Source organism: Microcaecilia unicolor, chromosome 1 (genome assembly GCF_901765095.1).
Source record: "Microcaecilia unicolor chromosome 1, aMicUni1.1, whole genome shotgun sequence".
Classification (NCBI taxonomy): domain Eukaryota; kingdom Metazoa; phylum Chordata; class Amphibia; order Gymnophiona; family Siphonopidae; genus Microcaecilia; species Microcaecilia unicolor.
Genome location: NC_044031.1, coordinates 184329750 through 184344531, shown reverse-complemented (window position 1 = coordinate 184344531; position 14782 = coordinate 184329750). Strand labels below are relative to the sequence as shown.

The window sequence follows — 14782 nt, the reverse complement described above, 5'->3', positions numbered from 1 at the left end:
TCACATACTATGTTACTATCAGGCTTATTTTCGAAAGAGAAGGATGTCCATCTTTTGACATAGAACGAAAGATGGACATCCTTCTCACAGAGACATCCAAATTGGTATAACCGAAACCGATTTTGGACGTCTCCAACTGCAGTCCATCACAAGGATGTCCAAATTTCAAGGGGGCGTGCCGGAGGCATAGCGAAGGCAGGACTTGGGCGTGCCTAACACTTGGAAAAAAACAAGGATGTCCCTGACGAACACTTGGACGTTTTGTGAAGAATAAGGGGCTGTCCTACCCTGGGTAGGCCACTAGGTGGTGCTGTTCCCATAGGATTGGGGGGAAAGGCTTATACTTAGGATGAGTCACTAGAGGGAGCCAGTAGGGTAAGGACCAGATGGAGGTCGCTAGGACCTGGGAGAGACCTGGGTTGGAAACAAGTGAAGGTTGTTATGGGCTGGGTCCTGCCTGGAATTAGGGGGAGGAGCCTAAAGGGGTGTAGAGGCTAGTCACCCATGTTATACCTGCCTGAGTTTGGAAAGAAGGAGGAGAAGAGAAAGGAACTAGAGAGCTGGCAGCTGAGGAAAGAGGATTCCCTGAAGGTACTGGCTGGGCTCTAGAGAGACTGTTGTGTTAATGTGTTGTATATAGAACTGTGTAAGAAGACCAAGGAACTAGCAGCCAGGGGCTGGAGGACAGAAGGCTGTTAGCACTGAGCCCAGGTGTCTAGGGGTGTGAGGCTCAGTGGGAAGATCTGTGAAAGTGTTTGAAGCTTGTGATAATGTTTTAAGTTGGAAGAAGGAAAGTGTTTTAAGCTGGAAGAAGTGTGCCCCAGGGGGCTGGAATAAAGAGCTGATTGATGAATATGCTGTATTGGACTTGAGTAATTTGCATCTAATCTGCATATTCCCTGGAGCTCACCCTGAGTGAAAAAGGGGCCCAGGATCTTGAGGTTGGAGTGTTCAGGATAGTGGGAAGAGACGGGCTGGAGTTCTGCTTGGGAGCCAGAGGCCAGTGAGGCTTGCTGGAGAGCGGGTAGAGAAGCCTCATCTTCACAGTTTTTACCCAGATGTGTTTTTATTACAAATACAGCACAAAAAGGTGCCCAAAATGACCAGATGACTATCAGGGGGAATCGGGGATGACCTCCCGTTACTCCTCCAGTGGTTACTAACCCCCTCCCACCCTCAAAAAATATTTTTAAAAACATTTTGTGCCAGCCTCAGATGTCATACTCAGGTCCATGACAGCGGATGAAGGTCCCTGGAGCAGTTTTAATGGGTACTGCAGTTCACTTCAGACAGGCGGACCCAGGTCCATACCTCCCCTACCTGTTACATTTGTGGAGGAAACAGCGAGCTCTTCAAAACCCACCACAAGCCCACTGTACCCAGAATAGGTGACCCCCCTTCACCCATAAGGTCTATGGTAGTGGTGTACAGTTGTGGGTAGTGGGTTTTGGGGGGCTCAGCACACAAAGTAAGGGAGCTATGTTCCTGGGAGCATTTTATGAAGTCCACTGCAGTGTCCCATAGGGTGCCAGATTGGTGTCCTGGCATGTCAGGAGGACCAGTACAGTATAAATGCTGGCTCCTCCCACATCCAAATGGCTTGCATTTGAACGATTTTGACATGGATATCTTTGGTTTCGAAAATCGCCAAAAGTCAGAAACGTCCAGATCCAAGGACGTCCAAATCTAGGGACGTCCAAATTTAAGGATTTGGACGTCTCTGACGGTATTTTCGAAGCGAAAGATGAACGTCCACCTTTTTTCGAAAATACGGGTTTCTCCGCCCCTGGATTTCGATGTTTTGCAAAGAGGTCCAAATCACAACTTGGACATTTCTGTCGAAAATGCCCCTCCACGTCACCTTCTTTGGCAGTCCTATCAATAAACTGTTGCAGTAGACAAAATGTGGTATTATGATACTCTGAATCACCATCATAAAATTTTCCGCAGAAAGCAATTCTTTTAAACACCCTACTAATTTTAATATATAAAATTGGTACCCCCGCCCCCCCCCCCCCCACACACACACACTCCTTTCTTTAGACCAGAGAAGAAAAGCCATGAGAAATGTGTGCTCTTTAGTGATAAAGCAATCTTGCTGTTGAGTTCAAGAGCAAATGGAGAAGGAGAACAGAAGAATAGAGAGAAATTACTTACAAAAATTGCAGATTCTCCAAATAGGAGAGAGAGAGACCATGGAGAAGAAGCAGACAGCAGGCATGTGAGAACAAGGAGCAGATTTAATAGATATTGTAAAGTCGGACATGAAGGCAGGAGCAGATGCACAAGATATAAGGCTGCAAAGTTAGGGAGATTTCTAGAATGATACCTACATTATTAGAAATGTCAGACATAAATAAATGAAAAGTAGTATAAAACTGATTAATATGAAGTCACCAAGTGGGAAAAGAATGCTGAAAGAAAATATAAAAAGAGAATGCAAGAAAATGACAATCTGGGTGTTATCAGTATAAAAGTGAGAGGAAGAGTCATGGAATGAAATAAGAAAATATAGACTAGAATATATATATATATAGAATAGTAGACAGAGACGCAGGGAACACTAATAGTGTAATTTTCTCCCCTGTAACTTACCTCAAATTTTCTCCAGCACCTCCCTCCTTGCTAAACCTTGCTGTGCTCAGGGGCCCAATGATTTACCAAGTTGTATGAAGGGGGGTAATTCTATAACTGGGCACATCGTTCAGAGCCTATTCTGCTGCTCTGACTAGGACAAAGGAGGCTCTCTTTTAAGCCTCCAAAAATGGTGTTTAGCTGGACTCCCATGGTCACAGTCTCTCAAGTTTATGCCTCGGCAATGAACTTCTAAGCTGCCTTTCCTCATCCATTTGCACTTCTCTTTCTCTCGTTTCCTGTATTTCAACATATTTAGTTACAAAAAAAATATTTTGCTGATTCTCCTGCAGCGCTGCGAACTGATGACCCCTTGAGAAAATGGCAGATTTCTATTAAGGGTGTTCTCTGACCAGAGATACTTACAGAGAGGGCCTGATTTTATCATAACAAAGCACATTGTGGCATCTCCAGAGCAAGTCTGGGTAGTGCTTGAACAAGGCCGGGTCCCCGTGCAGGAACTCTGTCTGCATTTCAGAGCCTCAGCTACAACAGAGAGAAAAGCACATAGTCAATGTACATTTCAACCAAACGGGCAGATGATTCATTTCCTAATTCTCTTTTATATTACCCTTTGTATGCATAAAGTTGATGATTTCCCAGCTCAGGTATATGATTAACACTACCTTAGCACTACTGGAGACAGAAATTCATGCTAATGCCTTTTTGTAACATCAGTGCAAAGATTGCTTGTTCTTAGTTTAATGTGCTCTAGTGCAGCCCTTGAGTAGCTGTGTAGATCATGAAGAGAGGGCTGCATGTGATCCTGAAAACTATGCTACAACACTGTTGATGAATAATTTGTTGATTGGACCAAAAAATGTCATTATACCCCATAAAAATTCTGGTTACTGCTCTCAGATCTAAATTCCCCTTCTACTCTACTCTTTTTCTCGGAAAGTAAAATTGCTTTAAACATCCAAAAATCCTACCTAAATTTAAGTATCAGTTTTTACTAGCTATATAAAGGGTCCTTTTACCATGCTGCGATAAAAAGGGCCCTGTGGTTGCAACGGGGGCCATTATTGCTGCATGCCAGAGCCCAGGTAAAAAGCCCCTAAAAAAGACATGGCCATGTAGTAAGATTATTCTTACTGCGTAGCCATGTGGAGGGAGCACTGGCCGCCACCTACTGAGGTAGCGGTAAGGGCTCCCGCGGTAACCCAGCAATAATCAGGCAGCGATTATCAGTGGGTTAACACCGTGCTAAAAGTTCCGTAGTGCCAGAAATGTTGCGTGCTTGTGGTGGAACTACCACCAGCGGCCACATTGGACTGGCGATAGTTCTGGGTTGCCGTGCGGCAACCCTTTAGTAAAAGGGCCCCTAAATTTGGGCACCTAAAAATGATTCAAGCCAAGGAAAGTTTAGGTGCTCAGCATTCCAGTTCTAAGTTCCTAACAAAGGCACGGACCCTTTTACCAAGGCACAGTAGACACTAGCGCGTTGCTACTGCACTGCAAAAAGCACTGCCTTGGGACATGCTGAGGCATCCTGTGATAGTGTGCCCATCAGTGGGCGCTAATCTTTTTTTATTTTTAAGTACAGGAGGTGTAGCTATGAGTAGAGAGAGTAGGCATGCCCTGCGCTAATCGGGTAGCACAAGCACATTGCTGCATGCTGCCCAGTTACCTCAGGGTTAGTGCAAGAGCCCTTTAGCACCAACAATATAGGTATCGGTAAGGGCTCCCACAGTATTGGTGACACGCTAATTGGGAAACTAGCACATGGCCATTAAAGAAATATATGGAAAGGTGGCCATTTTATCACCGTGCTAATAGTGGCCACAGCAAGTGGACACCCCTTGGGCTGACAACAGTGTTGGCCACTTTTTAGCACGGCTTGATAGAAGGTCCCCTTAGACACCTGCATATAGTAAAATCTATAGGGGCTCATTTTCAAAGCACTAAGACATACAAAGTACCTTAGTAGCCTATGGAACTTTGTAAATCTTTGTAAGTGCTTTGAAAATGAGCCCCAGGATGTCCTAAATGTAGGCCTCAAAGAGGCCCTTTTACTAAAATGTGTTAGGAAATGGGCTTAGCACATTTTAACATAGGACTTTCCAGTGCTCTAAGCCCATTTATAACGCAGCAGTATTTAAGACAGTGTGTTAATGTTCACATTAGCGCACATTACCTGACAAAAGTTAACATGGGAGCACCTACTGCCTCACATTTAGGAGGATCTAGGTGCTCCCGCGTTAACCCTGCATTATCTAGTAAGCGCATGTTAATGTGACCATGCTAGCTATATAATACTCCATGCCAATTTGCTGCCCATGACCCCCCCCTCCCCCCCACGAAAAATGAAAAGATAGCACAATTAGTACACACTGACAGGCAAATTACTGTAAAATGCTTTAAAGCATTTTGCAATAAGCCTTTCTTCCCTCATTAAGCGCGCATTAACCTGGTTTAGTAAAAGGGTCCCTACATTACATGAATTTTCATCTGAAAACTTAGGGGTGGGGTAATATTCAGCAAGTGGTAAATTTATCTGCATAAAATTATTTGGATACTTTTTAATATGCTATTGAGCAGAACTTATCCAGACACATCTGTTGCTGAACATATCCACCTCAAGTTACCCAGATAACATTAGACCTCCTGTTTCGGTGGCCTGAGTTAGCCAGATAATTTTGTCCAGACAGCAGTGAATATAAGCAGTTCCCTGAAAAAGCTTCATTGCACCCTGCGAACACCCCCAGCACCTCCTCTTAACCAACTACATTTTTCAGCAGTCAATGAGCTGACCAAATAAATTTTGCCACTGAGCGGTAGCAGAAATTTTTAAAACTCCCTATTTGTCAGGGTAATTCCCAATATTAACTGGACAAATCTTTTCAGTATCAATATCTAGATGCCAAAGCTTAATTAAAAATCTTCCTAAAAATCTTCTTAACTTTAGATGTCTATGTCTGACACTCGGATTTCTTTAAAAAATGACATATATATATAGTTACTTTGGCAGCACATTTACAAATTGTCACAACTATAAAGTTTCCTAAATCTGAGTGATATAGAGGCAAATAAAACCTGCCATGTACACTCAAAATACAGAGAAAATGTTGGTGCATTTCTGAGCCTGTACGTCTAGCCCCGTCTTTGGCCATTTTCAAGTCCAAACTTAAAGCCCACCTCTTTATCACTGTTTTTGACTCCTAACCGCCACTCACCTGCCCTGTCCTTCTATCCTCACCTCTTTATTCCCTTACCCTTATTGTTCTGTTTGTTTACCTGTCTTCTCTAGATTGTAAGCTCTTTGAGCAGGGACTATCTTTCTGTGTATGGTGTACAGCGCTGTGTATGCTTTGTAGCACTATAGAAATGATAAGTAGTAGTAGTATATGATAAGAAAACAAGCCCCACCCTCACTCCAAGCTTCAGCCTGCAGTAGTGAGTGTTTTTAAATGACAACTACTATAGGTTTTTATTTTATTATCCAGGTAAAAAGCACTCCTTATTTGGTACTGGCCATGTTAAAACCAGTTCCTGATAACTGACCAGATAAAATTAAGTGAAAGGAGATAGGATTTGATATACCAGCTTTCTGTGATTACAGTCAAATGCATTTACATATTATATACAGGTCAGTGTTTCCCAAGTCCAGTCCTAGAGTACCCCTTGCCAGTCAGGTTTTCAGGATATCCACACTGAATATGCATGAACTTGATTTGCATGCATAGCCTACATTATATGCAAATCTTTCATGTATAGTCATTGTGGATATCCTGAAAACCTGACTTGCAAGGGCTACTCCAGGACTGAACTTGGGAATCACTGGGTTAGGTTACTTGCCCAGAGTCATAAGGAGCTATAGGGGGAATTGAACCCAGTTCTCTTGATTCGTAGCTCACTGCACTAACTATTAAGCTACACAAAATAATAGTCTCTCTCTGTTTTCCTAAATTTATCAGATAGTTATCTAATCAGTGGACTGAATATCCCTACTAACCCAATAACCCTGGCTCCATCTTAGCTCCTCACCTAGACTGCCCAGCATTACCTGGATAGCACTGAGGATGTCAGTGGTAATTTTCAGTGACTTTATCTGAATAATGCCATGGAAAATCCATGCCTGGCCCAGATGAACCACTCCAGCCCAGATAAATGCCACTGAATATTGACCCAAACGTTTCAAAGCCCAGAAAGATTTTACTCACTGTGGAGGACGAAGGCCCCCAGGATGAGGAGAATTATGGCAGTCTTCATTTTGAATATTTCTTCTTGTGTTTCAGTTCTTTGCGTCTCTGTTCCTCTGTCTCTCACTGCTCCTTTTTATACCCTTCATGACATCCTCAGCCCGAAGCAGGGTAAATATTTCCTTCTGCAATCTGTTCCTACTGCTTTCCTAACCCCCACATGTGCTGGGAATTATCTTGTGTAATACATTACTTAACAAACTAAATTTCCTGGTACCATAGCAGCGTATATTGTATGGTTTTGTTCTGCTGATAACATTCACTGATAAGGTAATGTCAAGGTTTCAGCTTGCTGGTAAACAATGTGCATTTTATAACACTGGTATTCTGTATTCATAATGTTCTTATTTATTCTGACAGTGATGTTCAAAAGCACTGAGGGGTCCTTTTACTAAGGTGTGCTGAAAATGGCCTGCAGTAGTGTAGGCACATGTTTGGGGTGCATGCAGAATCATTTTTCAGCACACCTGTAAAAAATACCTTTTTAAACTTTTTGCTAAAGATGGACATGTGGCAAAATGAAAATTGCCACGCGTCTATTTTGTGTCTGAGACCTTACAGCCAACCATTGACCTAGCTGTAAAGTCTCATGCAGTAACTGGGCGGTAATCACCTACGCATGTCAAATGCCACTTGGTGCGCATCTAAAAATAAAAATTATTTTTGGATGCACGGCAAAAATGAAATTACCACAAGAGCCAAGCGGTGGTCAGGCAGTAACTCCATTTTGGCGCACATTGGGCACACATAGATGCTTACGCAGCTTAGTAAAAGGGCCCCTAAAGCAGTCAGTGGCAGCATCAACCACATAGGTACTTTTCTGGAAAAAAAATGACCAAAGCAGCAAAGGCGTAGTTTGACTGTTCCATTTGGGGGGGGGGGGGGGGGGGCAAAGGATGGGCGGAGCATATTAGCATATCATTTGCATATATACATATGCAAATGAATATGCTAATATGGCGGAAGGAATTGAAATTTACAGGCAAAATATCACAGATGCACATTTCAAAAAGCTGACATATTTCAATTAATAAATTCTGAATAAAATACTTTTTTCTACCTTTGTTGTCTGATCATTTAGTTTTTCTATTCGCTTTGGTCCCAGTGTCTTGTTTTATGCAGTGTCTTCTTTCCAGTAGGCTTCCCTCTGCTCCCCCCCCCTCCCAGTCCCATCCATCTCCTGCTCCTTCCCTCTGCTCACCTCCTCTCCCAGTCCCATCCATCTCCTGCTCCTTCCCTCTGCTCACCTCCTCTCCCAGTCCCATCCATCTCCTGATCCTTCCCTCTGCTCCTCACCCCTCCCAGTTCTATCCATATTCTTTCTGCTGCCCCCCCCCCCCCCCGCGAGGTCCAAGATCGTGACTCCGTTTACCCCCTCTCTTCCTCCCTCCGGCGCAGGCAACAACTTCAGCTTTTCTGTGTTCCTGGCAGCGGTAGCGATGTACACGCTGCCTTCGGTCTGCCGCGGAAGCCTTCTCTTCAAGTTCCTGTTCCCACCTATGCGGGAACAGGAACTTGAAGAGAAGGCTTTGGGGCAGAGCCGAAGGCAGCGTGTACATCGCTACCGCTGCCAGGAACACAGAAAAACTGAAGAAGCATGTTTGCTGCCTGCGCCGGAGGGAGGGAGGAAGAGGGGGGGGGCAGACGGACATGCTACTCTCCGTCCGCTTGGCTTCCCTGCCCTCTCTGTCTGCGTCCCGCCCGAAAGGAAATGACGTCAGAGGAAGGCGGGAAGCAGACAGAGAGGGCAGGGAAGCCAAGCGGACAGAGAGGAGCGTGTGCCTGCTTGTTTTTTTTTTTTAACTACTGGCGCGGCGGCGCCAGTCTCACGGCGTCGTCGTTTGGGGAGGCATTGCCCCCCCAGTCTACGCCCATGCAAAGCAGGTATGCATTTTTAAAAGGGGCATGGTTTCGGACAGAATAAGCACCCTCAATATTGAGCAAACTGCTTGATTATGTCCAGGGAGGGGTAATTCCCATTGGCTTTAGCACCCCCAATCATTTTGAAAATTTGGCACCTGGGAGTAAGGGTGAAAAAAAAAACATACCTTAAATGTCAGAAGGCAAAATTCAGCTGCTTAACCTATGGCTGTGGTGCCCTTGCCAGACAATCCCTCAGACAGGCAAGAGGCTCACTAGTCCAAATTCTAATCCCCTTCTCATCTCTGGAAAAACAGAGACAGCATTGGTACAGTGACCACACTATCTGTTTAGTCTGGGTCATTATCTGAATCATATCACTGCTAGCTGAATCATTTTAGGCCTGCCCAAACCTGGCCAATAAATACATGGATAGTATTGGGCTGTTCAGCAATTTAAATGGACCGATATCCATACATTTTCTGGAAATACATGAATAAGGGAGATGTGTTGGCCACCTTGCAGTCAATTCCTAATTCCCTATCAGCTAGTTTATATTTAAAATGGCAGAGCTAGACCTATCACAATTAGGATGTGTGGGCCTTCCAAAACTCCACCTCCCCCTCCATTTCTCCTTTTGCCTTGCATCTCTCTCCCTCTCCTCTGACTCTGGATCTACCATTAGCACAGCACCTCCCCCCATGTACCCCAGCATCTTTGCTGGCACTGCAGTGATGCACCTCCGTTGCCTGTATCAGCCTCACAGGCTTCCCTCTTCCATATCCAGGAGACAGGAAGTGACCAGCAAGGGCAGATCACAGCAGAGGGAAGTCTGTGGGAGCGACACAAGCAGCAGATGTGCATTGCTGCTGCACCAGAAGATGCTGAGGTAGATCAGAGAGGGCAGGGGAGAGTTGCTGGGCCACAAGAGTGGAATGTCAAATCCAGGGGTGGGAGAGAGGAAAGTGAGGTGGCTGCTACTGAATGTTTTTGGTGGGCCATTCAGGGTGGGCTTGAGCCAAGAAAGGGTGGGCCTGTGCCCACCCATAGCTACGCCACTGCTGTCACCTGTCTCAGCTGCATGAAATGGACAAGACTTCTTTCAGCTCCCCTGCAGAGTGCTCCTTGTGGTCACATATAGGGCTCTTTTTGGCTGCCTTTGACATAGCTCCCTATGACCAGTTCCTGTCTTCTTTGTGGAATTTCGGCAATCAAAAGTGAATGTTGAGATATATCTCAGGTTCTTTATTGAGGAAATGTTCTGTCAAATGTTTGGCTGTTAAACCAGGATGTCACACAACCATCACATTTGTCCTCAATTTTATTTAGCTCTTTGGATCTGTTTTTGAGCAGTTTAATGTTGTGAAGTTTTTATATGTGCAGATGACTTATCATTGCTAGTCTATAATCTGATCATCAAGGAGAGGGGATTTCTAATCTGAAGGTGAAGAAGGTGTCAGAGTAGTTGACTCAATATAATCTTGGGTTAAATCCAGATGTTACTTAGATTACTTCTTATCTGTTACAGCAAAATTTATGGACCCTAATGTTTTTCTTTTATCTTCTATTATTTTTGTTGTTTTAGACGATACGATTAATATTTTACTATGACATTGTTTAATGATATTATACTGAACTGTTGCCTACCCATGATAGTGTGTAAGCCACATTGAGCCTGCAACTAGTGGGAAAATGTGGGGTATAAATGTGTTAAAAATAAATAAAATAAATAAATCCAGAAAAGTTATCTGCTGTCTTTATCCAGCCTTCACAGTAGGATCAAAATATATAGTACTGAAGGGGGTACACTCAAAAACAGTGTCAGAAAATATGTTTTTCATGCACAGGTCAATGGATTCCTGCTAGAGACAAAATGGTAAAAAAGCATGGCTTGAACACAGCAGATCCCTGATGGCAATAGGGTGGCGATACTTGTACGAGATCTCTATATAGTACAGTCAAGAAGCAAAAGAACTATCCTGAATACAGAAGACATTGGAACAGACAAACATCAAAGCTTTGGAATGGCCTGAAGTAACAATAAAAGAGTTGGAAAACAAGTTAATACCATGTTGAATCTAGCTTTGAAAGTAGTCTTTACACACTGGAAAGCTCTGCATCAAGCTACTTATCAAGAATGGTGGAATTTATTGTTTCAAACTTATAAATATGAAACATATTTTGCTAAAAAAAACATCTCGATATGCTTTGAATAAAGAAAAATGGGCTCATTGATATCTTATTTTGAAGATGTGAATTGAGAAGTGTTTATTGTACTTTTCTTTTTCATGTATATTATTCTTGATCATTACCATCTATGTTACATGCATGGATTATATTTTGCTTACATACTTTAAGGTGTTTATTTTATTTTTTTTAATTCAATTTAAATAATTGTTTAAGTAATTATTTACTTATTTGCCCTATCTAACCCAGAGGAGTGCTCCACGCAGTCCTATTATTAGAGAAGAACAAAATAGACGCCACTAGATATGAGAAATGGGGTCAAATAAAATTTTCCTTTTATTCACTTACCAGGTTTAGAAAAAACAGACAGGCAATATTGGTACAGTCAATAAGGTTCTTTCTCATATGGGAGAGTACCGGCTGCATACAAGTACAGTCTCAAGGTAACTTCTCCACAGATATAGGGTACACCTTAACTTAAATACAGAATGCTTAACATTGTGGCTATGGCAGACATGTCACTAACTCCACCTTTTCTAAGTTCCTCTATTCGCCAAAAACTGATCAAGATTAATTTGGGTGGGCTACAGAAACATATCACTGATTACAATGTTTACTTCTTGCTTCATGGTCCATTTCACCACCAACCTTTTATCTTATGTCTGCAGGTCCAGCCAACTGTTAAAAAGCCCCTTTTCACATTCTGTCTTTACGCCTCTGGCTTGGAGCAGTTCAGCTCCAAATTCTTCTTTTCCTGCCCAGCTGCAAAATCCTCTGTAAGTTTGCAGAGCCAGCTTATCACAAAATACAATCTCTGTGTCACACAGAGGTAATGCCTTTAATATTGGCTGTTAACTTCAGACAGGCTTTCAGGACTTTGGTTCAGAGAGAAGGCCCAAACAGGTTCATTATTATCATATCCCCCCTTGAAGGCCTGTGTAAGGAAGGGCTTCACAAACAGGAATATAGAAGTTTGATGGTGTTGGGAAATGTCCCAGTATAACAGTCCAGTCCTGGGGGCTGGAACCGTGACCTATCTCCAGGTGCAATATGTTAGTACCCCGATCATAGGCTGTCTTAGGTTGTAAGTGGGAGATAGGCACTCATATTACCCGTCCTGGCCACACGACCTCCAAGGCACTAAGATGTATATGTAGGCCCAGGGCACATTGTCAGAATGTGTTTCAAATAGATAGTTGGGAACCGTACCTCCCCCCTTGGGCCTTATATTAATTATATCTCTCAATATTCCCGTGGTTGCTAAGGAAAAAAAACGGAATAGCAAGAAGAAGAATATGGCATATTCCAGAAATGAAGTAATAAAAACCTAAAATTAGTGAAGCATAGTAAGTCTAAACAATATATATCTGATAACAAACTTAAAATCTATGTGTCTTATACTAAACTAAACCTAAAACTAATACATCTTATTAGAGGCCTAAAATAAACATGTCCTATAATAAACTTATCCTAAAAAATAATATGTCATCTAGCAAAGAAAATATTGTATTGGTAAATAGTATTTCATACAGAACAAAAAGATTGTCCTACAGGCCTTATTGCTTACTACTAGCAGTTTCATTCATATACTGTTAGCAAGCTATAAATGATTACATGTGAAACAGCAGAGTGAAACCAAGTCTAAAATCTGTTTTCCCTAACACAGTCCATGTGTTCATTTGTCTCGCTAACATTACGCCCATCGCTGACATTGGGGTCTATGTTGACATACAGGCCAGGCTCTGCATTAGTGTCAGAAGTGGGAGCGTTGCATATCAGTCTTTCATACATAACATACTGTCCAACTGGATCTCTTCTACTAAGAGCTGTTTCAATTAGACGTTCAACAAGCCTCCTGACACAGGGTATGATGCAGTAACCTACATGTACAAAAACAGCAACAACAATGAGTATGGTCGTGGCAGCAGATAGAAAGTTTTTCCAAAAGTACTTTCCAGCCATCCTGTCCAAGATGTGTCAATGCCAGAATTTTCTGCTAATTCATTGGCAAGGGCGGTGAGACCTTCTAAGGCCCTAGCAATGGTTCCATCAGGTGCTGTATTGTTGGGAATGAAAGTACAACAGTGGGGGCCAATCAAGGCACAGACCCCCCCTTTCTCTGCCAGCATCATATCAAGGACTATCTGATTCTCCCAAGCTATCCGGCTTGTGGCACCTAGCTGTTCAGCGATTCCTTTGACCGCATCTCGAGTATGGTTGATGAAGCACTGCTGGTTGTAATAAATAAAATTAATCCAATCCACATTTTTATTAATGGTCACCCACCAAAAAATAGACTCAAATCTAGCTGCAATTTGGTTGTGGGCCTTATGCTCATCAGGTACCCCCCTTGGCACACCTATAGAGTCCAGGTAGACTGCTTCATCGAATGAACCAGGAATCTCTTCTTTCTTTCACCTAGGTTTGTTTCAGCTAGGGATAGGTTGACTCAAGATAGGTTTGTCACCATGTTGTAATGCAATGGCAATGGGAATTATCAATTGAACTAGGGCACACTGTCCTTGCCATCTTCGTGGCAAGGTCAGGTGAGTTCTATTCCCGCAATAACACCAAACATCTGCTCGAGGGCGTGTGAACTCAGAGAAATCTAGATTGCCACTGGAAGCAATGGAGGTATTGCACAATAGGTCTCCCACCAAATAGAGGTTGTTAACCTTCTTTCTGCGAATGCAGTTTTGGAATGTGGCTCCTGGTATAGGTGGTTTGAATTTTTGGGGTACCCTTTGGCTGCCTATGGGTATCTCTGGAAACAAAAAATTGAGGGATAGACAAGATTGGTCAGTAATCTTGGTACCGTGAAGTAATTTCAACATGCATAGTCATTATAGTCATTAATAAAATTCAAAGGAAAAGGGACAACTATCGGTTCCGGGTGAGCAGAAGCACATACATAACAATTAGTAACATTTAAACTATTTGTGGTGAATCATACCCAATCTAACCACATATTTGTGTCGCTGTATCCTGTCTCTATGGCAAATGTTTCGCTGAGGTCAGTGATGTTTAATAATTTAATGAGGATTTTAGCCTCTTCAGGGGCCTTGGGCACCAAGGGGTTCTTAGGATCTACTCCTGGTATCAAGGGACGGAATGTAGGTTTGGTTGAGAGAGGCGGAAGGAGTGGCGCGCAAAGTGAGAAGCGCCAGTGGCAGTGCATCCAGCCAGTTTTTAATTCCATTAGCCATAAGCTGGTGCAGTTTTGTTTTCAACAATCCATTGTACCTCTCAACAAGACCATTGCTAGTGGGTTTATAGATGCTCACCATCCGGTGAGTAACTCCCAATTTAGTAGTCAGCGTGTGAACTAGTTCATTGACAAAGTGGGCACCATTGTCAGTAGTAATTCTACATGGTATCCCAAACCTGGGGATTAGTTCATTACAGAGTACCTGAGCCATCACCTGGCCCATCTCACGGATTCAGGGGATTGCTTCGATCCATTTTGAGAAACTGTCCACACAAACAAGTAAATATCTTTTTCCTTTGACTGTTGTAAGCATATCTGTGAAATCGCAATACCAGTGAAGGCCTGGGCCTTGGACATTAGACAGAGAGCCAACTGGTACAGAATTTCCCCGTTTTGGCGTATTCAGAAAACATTTGTAACATCCCCTAACTACAGAATGACAAAGAGAGAGCATTTGTGGTGCCCACAGTGTGGCAGAAAGCTGATCATACAATGTTGCTGCATTGAGATGTAATGGAAAATGCAATGAATGAATTAGGAGAAACAGGTCATGATGTGCTACACATAATTGGTCAGCAGGGTGCACCCACAGACCGTCAGGGCTGAGGGAGCAGCCTGCTAAGCGCCAGCTCTTTAGTTCAGCTTGGGTGGCAAAAGACTGCAATTGTTCAAACAATTCATAGTAACATAG

At 43.0% G+C, this 14782-nt stretch overlaps 1 long non-coding RNA gene across 1 annotated transcript; it reads left to right on the top strand.

Moving 5' to 3' along the window:
* Positions 1-259: 259 nt before the first annotated feature.
* LOC115470188 lies at positions 260-10726 on the top strand. The gene is made up of 2 exons (XR_003942139.1): positions 260-591; positions 10544-10726. It is a non-coding gene; the product is annotated as an uncharacterized LOC115470188 (long non-coding RNA).
* Positions 10727-14782: the final 4056 nt, after the last annotated feature.